Source organism: Puntigrus tetrazona, chromosome 14 (assembly GCF_018831695.1).
Source record: "Puntigrus tetrazona isolate hp1 chromosome 14, ASM1883169v1, whole genome shotgun sequence".
Taxonomy (NCBI): Eukaryota; Metazoa; Chordata; class Actinopteri; order Cypriniformes; family Cyprinidae; genus Puntigrus; species Puntigrus tetrazona.
The window spans coordinates 20,662,185-20,669,331 of NC_056712.1; the positions used below are offsets into that span (position 1 = coordinate 20,662,185).

The 7,147-nt window shown below is 36.4% G+C and overlaps 1 long non-coding RNA gene across 1 annotated transcript in view; it reads right to left on the minus strand.

The window, feature by feature from the left end:
* Window positions 1–454: 454 nt before the first annotated feature.
* LOC122358121 overlaps window positions 455–7,147 on the minus strand; it is a 12,160-nt gene continuing 5,467 nt past the window's right edge. Inside the window, exons 4-5 of the long non-coding RNA XR_006252578.1 lie at window positions 6,990–7,147; window positions 455–494 (exon numbers count right to left, since the gene is read on the minus strand). The exon at window positions 6,990–7,147 is cut by the window's right edge and continues 183 nt beyond it. This is a non-coding gene — a long non-coding RNA (uncharacterized LOC122358121). The remainder of the gene's footprint in view (window positions 495–6,989) is intronic.

Below are 7,147 nucleotides of genomic sequence, written 5' to 3' on the forward strand. Positions count from 1 at the left end.
TGTCGTCTAACTAATGGGAAAGAGAGAGAGGAAGCGACAGTGAGAGGTCCAGACTAGTTGTGATTCAGTGCTGAATTTGTCACCCTGTAACTGATCCGTCTCAGACACATTCTGTGGCTCTGGCTCCAGCGCAGCTACAGAAGTCACCTTGAAGCTCGGTTTCCTGCACAGCTGCACTCAAATACACATGAAAACAATGCAGAAGCAGTTTACCTGCACTATGACGGTCGTGATCATCCGTAACACCTACTGTATACTGGAGAGAATAAAAACATCGGTAAAATCATACAATCAATCAACTACAGTTGTGCTGTAACTTTCAATAAGAATCTTGATCAATGGGTGCAATTACATTGTCTGATGTTTGCCGGATGTTTGTGTACCTCAGAGAGCGTTGCATTTTTAAACAGCATGGTAGGTGTTTTGAGAGTGCGAGGGAAGATATTGACTCGTGTATGGCATGTTGAATTGACTCGGACTTAGAGGAGCTGTCCCTGAAGGACACACCATAAAGCAGATGGTCAGCAAAAATGCAGTGATTCGGTGCGATACACACACACACACACACACACACACACACAGACACACAGACACACAGCTGGTATGAGGCAATGCTTCAAAAACACCAGCACAGGCACACAATCCAATCACTATCATGCTCAAATGATATGAAGAGAAAGGAGTTTCGACTCACAAGTTCAGAAGTGTTAAATAATAAAATTATGTATGTTCTTTAGATTTCTTGCACAATTTGATACATTTGTTTCATTTGATACATCTTGTTTCTCTTTTTTTTTTATTAATAATCACAAATCCCACCAATAGGCAGCATTTAAAATCAGCTATTTAAAATTTGAAATATATTAAAATAGATTTTTTTACAATACATATTTCGCATATTAGTTTTTACTCTATTATTATTAATAGCATTATTATACTGTATATTCTAATTTGTTATTTTATTGTTAAATAAATGCAGGCTTGGTGAGCATAGAAGACCTCTTTCAAAAAAACCCTTTATCAGCTTTAAACTTTTGAATGGTACTGTACATCAATAGATTTGTTTAGAGTAATCATTTTTAATTTGATTACATCTAATTGCAATATTATTGGAATTCAACAGTGAAGATGTTTTAAATAAAATATTTATGGATGAAACACAACTTAAAAAGTGGTTAGACAACTCTGGGCATTAATTTTCCTATACCTAACCTATACTTACAAGATAAAAAGTCCACAGGGCAGTATCTTTTCAAATGATACACTTTTGTATCTTATTTAATCCTGAAGAGTGTACCTCAAAAGTACATTTAGCACCACAATTGTACAGACTTGAAGGCGGAAAGAGAGGAATAAGTTGAAAACGTTTAGTCAAATAAAACTAGTATTCCACGAGAGTGTGAGAAGTCCTCTACAAGCAAGCACAGATGCATCCACCGCAGCTGGCACACGGGACGCACTGCAGTTCACCCACTTAACCCACGCAGGAACTCTTAAAAACCATCTGCCAGATCAACCAGCGAGGAAAGCACAGAAAGTTAGACGCTCAATTAAAGCGGTGGGCCTGCAAAGCAATCTGGAGTCAGTGAGACACAAGATCGCTTATTGATCAGTCAGCGGCCACAGGCCCAGATGGGATGGGCGCACCGGCACTTTAACTATTAACGAGAGGCTTTCAAATGGCTTTGCTCGGCAATGCCTCTATCCCCAGTGAATGAACAAATTTATTTTTAAAAATCACGCGCAAGTAAAGATTAAAATAGGTCACAGGTGATAAAATATTGAATATCATACTACGGGATGTTAAAAGCGACCGGGAGTGACAGCAGACAATTGCAGTTGTCATGGTGATACAGAGACACTGGAATGCTGAGTATACGGGGATATATTCAATTCAGCAGACCTGGAGGCAAACCGGCGCTGTCCATCAAAAAGCCATTTCAGAGCGTCCCATAAAAAACAACAACCCAGAGCAGAAGTGTGGAGATCACTCCAGGACAAATACCTCAAGCTCCTGTAAATCAATACAGAGGAAACCTTACTTGGGCACAAAGTAAACCTAAATATGAGATTGTGTATTAAATGCATTTTCAGCAGCCAATATAGTTATATCAGTAAGGTTTTTCAGAATAGGTAACACTTGTTAACTATTAACTACAATTTTTCACTCAGTAAATCGTTCATTTGCTATAAAACTATTTAAAAGTTTTAATAGCTATTAAGGTAGCTGTTAAGTTTATATGTTTGGTAGAATTAGGGATGCAGAATAAGATCATGTAGAAAAAGACATTGATATGTGCTCAATTAGCACTAATAAATGACTAAAATTCTAGTAATATGCAAGCTAATAAGTGCAATAAGCGTAACCGTAAAGTTTTAAAGTAAATATATTTACACTGTTACACAGAAATAAACCACAAATACCAACATGAGTGTCGGTGTCCAACAAATAAAAGACCATGTGACACTGAAGACACTAACGTGGTATTAACAATGCTGACAATTCACAGAAATAAATAGCATTTTAAATATGTGAACATTTACTGTAACTGCATAACATAACTGCATCACGCATTGATGAAAGTGGTTTGTCCACGGTTTGTTTCTTTCTTGGTCTGAACAAGCTTTAAAATCAACATGAAATTGAATTTGCAAACCATTTTACCTCCGTAATGTGCCAGGAAGAGAACCAAACGAGATATTCAATGGTTTTGGTAACTTTATGCACCTGGATTTGACTGGATAAAGATAACGGGTGTTAAAACACCACAAAACTGAATTGATTAGACTTGAATTTAAATTATCTGGCCATTCGTTTAATTTAAGTAACAGAACAAAAGGCTTGAGGACATCGGCCAAAAAGTCTTTTAGAGGCTGAGCAACTGAACATTTGTTTCTTTGGACTAATGTTATTGTGTGATAAATCTTGTACAATAAAAACAAATGCGTACTATTAGGTAAACCTGGTCAATTTCGCTTTCATTTTGAACTCCGCCCTTGTTTTTCCTCTTAATCTCAATTCTGACCATCTAATCATTTACATGAACAATGAACAAGAGCAAAAGAACTGCTTAAAGGATCCTCAGAATAATAAAAGCCAAATATGAACACACTCACTGCTTAGGTTTCTATCATCCAAGACATGCAGATATTGAATTTTCATCAATTTGTGGCAAGACTGAAAATATACGACCTCCTTTTTTTTCATTTATTGCTGACTGAAGAGATGCTCCTCTTAACCTGAATCCTCATACAAGCAATTACTCTTTTGATTTTTATGGCTCTTGTAATGATTGCCATTAGTCGGAGCGCTGACCTTCAGTAAACAGACCGCTAAATGTGTTCTGCTTACACTAAACAGATCTGTTGCATTGGACTAGGCCATATAAAGAGATTAATCGCTCATCTAACAGTGGACATCAGACCCGGCACAATCCCTCCTGCAGGGCAGCTGAGGTGGAGCGCTGACCTCAGCAGTGTCCGTATTGAGAGTCGACTTCTTTTATAAACGGCACTAATGTGTCAAAGCCACTGACAGGATTGGCCCTTCTGGTTTTTTTTTTTTCCCCGAGCGGTCCGTCTATCCGTGTTTCCTGTCCCGTAGAGATATACTGCAGAGTGACATCCTGACTCTATTTGGCTGGCCCTGCATAATTTAAAACCTCCTGTTCCCCTGCGAGAACCTTTACAGATATGCTGCAACCTTCCTTCAACGCTCGTCTCTCCTCACGACCGCTTTGTTCCAAAACGCTGCACTCAAATGAGCATTTCTGTCCTAATGCCCGTGTCCTTGTTGTGCTGGCTCTTTCAAGTGCATGTCGATAGTCAATCCATAACGTCACTTACAAGATGAGACAATCACATAGAACAGAAAATCACGTCAGCATATTTCCTGCTTTCTCTCTCTCTCTCTCTCTCTCTCTCTCTCTCTCTCTCTCTCTCTCTCTCTCTCTCTCTCGTTGGCATGCAGTCTTCTGTATGTGCATTACTCTGTTTGAACTTTCATCCACTGCTCTTCTCCTACAAGATCGATTGGACATAATTTTTCAGAAGCTCTAAAGTGGTTGAGAGTAAATTGTGTGCATGCCAGTGGGGAAGAATGGGGTGTGAGTGGGGACGTTGGGGGGTCATCCTTGACAAACAGTGGAGCATTCACTGCGAAATTTATTTGCATAATCAGTATTTTTATAATAAATGAAAAATTGTACAAAAATTCATTAAAACAAAATGTACATAAACACATATGTGTATACAGCATATATATATATATATATATATATATATATATATATATATATATATATATATAGTGAGTGGAACACCTGATTATATGATTATTTGGATATGAATACTTTTATATAATATAGTGTATGATACGTACATATGTATATATATATATATATATGTATATATATATATATATATATATATATATATATATATATACATACATACATACATATAAACACACACACACACACACACACACATTCATACACTATATTGCCAAAAGTATTCACTCCAAATAATCACAATCAGGTGTTCCACTCACTTGGCCACAGGTGTATAAAAAGCCAGGTGAATAAAAATGTGGAAACGGCTGGGAACGACAGCAACTGTGGTAGTCCACGTAAACTGACGGAGCTGGGTCAGCGGATGCTGGGGTGCACAGTGCGAAGAGGTCGCCAACTTTCTGAAGTCAATCGCTACAGACCTCCAAACTTCATGTGGCCTTGAGATTAGCTCAAGAACAGTGCACCAAAGCGTCGCATGCAGTGGTGTAAAGCATGCCGCCGCTGGACTGTACAGCTGTGGAGACGCATCCTCTGGAGTAACGAATCACACTTCTCCATCTGGCAATCTGATGGACGAGTCTGGGTTTGGCAGTTGCCAGGAGAACGGTACTTGTCTGACTGCATTGTGCCAAGTGTAAAGTTTAGCGGAGGGGGGATTATGATGTGGGGTTGTTTTTCAGGAGCTGGGGTTGGACCCTTAGTTCCAGTGAAAGGAACTCTGAATTCTTCAGCATACCAAGACCCAACTTTGTGGGAACAGTTTGGAGCTGGCCCCTTCCCCTTCCAACATGACTGTGCACAAAGCAAGGTCCATAAAGACATGGATGACAGAGTCTGGTGTGGATGAACCTGACTGGCCTCAAGCCGATAGAACACCTTTGGGATGAATTAGAGCGGAGACTGAGAGCCAGGCCTTCTCGTCCCAACACCAGTGTGTGACCTCACAAATGCGATTCTGGAAGAATGGTCAAAAATCCCCATAAACACACTCCTAAACCTTGTGGACTGCCTTGCCAGAAAAGTTGAAGCAGTTATAGCTGCAAAGGGTGGATCGATGTCATATTGATGCCTATGGATTAGGAATGGGATGTCACTTAAGTTCATATGCAAGTCAAGGCAGGTGAGCGAATATGCAATATACAAATATATAACAGAATTTAATATATTGCTTGAAATGTCATGGAATTTGTCAAATTTTGAATTAATTCATCTATAGTATATCAGTACTCTTAATTTAATTGCAATGCTGACCATCTGTAAATATTAAGCAGCAAAAATGTTTTGTATGTTTTGAGGATCTTTATATGTTTATTTATTACACACACACACACACACGCTGTGACGTTAGCTGTGTCTGTCATCTCACTAAATGAAGAAACAAATACATGAACAACATCACCAGAACTGCTCTGAAAGTCACTTTGTGATCACTTTAACCTTTGAGTAAAACTAGCATCATATCACAAAACACAGACATTGAAAAGTATTCATAGCATCCCATCAAAATTAAAGTGCGGTTTAACTTGAACTGTGCCACAAATATATTACTACTGTTCAGTATAATGTACAAAATACTACTACTACTATTACTAATACTACAAAATGTATTTAAGGAATAATGACATTTCTTCTATGTTTTAATCTTAATAGTAAATCTCCTTTGTTTGCCAAAAATAAAATTTGTTTAAATTTTTAATAATTGAAAGATAAATGTAATTAATGTTTCATGCCTTCATTTGATAGCTAGAAAAATATAATTAACAAAGGGAAAAAATAAAATACATTTTTTATTAAAAAATAAAAATATTATGTGAAATTTTCATGACTTTCATTAATTAGACGTTTTTATGTTTTTTAGTTAATAAAACAAATATTTAACCATTAAAAATGGGTCCAGAAATTTTCTACAGAAAAATAAAATAAATAAAATGCAATGGAATTTGAGAAAAATAAAATGGATTTCTATTATTAAAAATAATTAGAATAAAAATCTAAAAATGATTAAATCAATGCAAAAGTGAGAAAAAAATTGCAATTACACACACTCACAAATAACTGAAACTAACTGAAACTAACTAAAAAAAAAAAAAAAATATATATATATATATATATATATATATATATATATATATATATATATATATATATATATATATACACACACATATACATTTAAAAGAAAATTAAGAAAAATTACAAACTAAAAATTCAAACAAATGAAAGCACATTATGAACATTATATAAACTGCAAAAAAAATATTGATAGTGATAATGATAGTAAAACATCCACGTAAATCTAACAAAATTTTATTTACCTCCATGCTAAAAACAAGACAAAGCAATATGTCAGTGACATTAATTCAAGACATATATACTGAAAAATGTTTGCTCACTAAATAAACCTTTAATTCAAGTATAGTTGTTTTAATATAACTTATCTTATTTTGACAAAACAAAAGGGGAGGGAGGTGTTAAAAAGCAGTGTTGTGCAGCCAGTCTGAATGAATTTGTTCTTTTTATCTTCGCCTGTTGCAATCTAAGAGATTAATCTAATTAAAATCCAGCTCACATCTAACCATCTACCTGACGGGCATAGCATTAGGTTAGGGACTACAGCAGTATAATTTTGGATTTTTGTATAAACCCAAACAAGATCTGTCGATTTGCGGCAGAAGAGACATGAGTCAGACGTACCAGCTGCAAAGCGCTTCAAAGGCTCCAGATGAGATGTTTTATTCCTCCGGTCCCAAAGCCCCCAAAGACACGTGGAACAGCGCAGTGCTTCTCTAATGCTTGAGATGACCTTCAGAGGCCGTTCTAATAAAAGAAAAGAAAAAAGACATAAAGAGCCT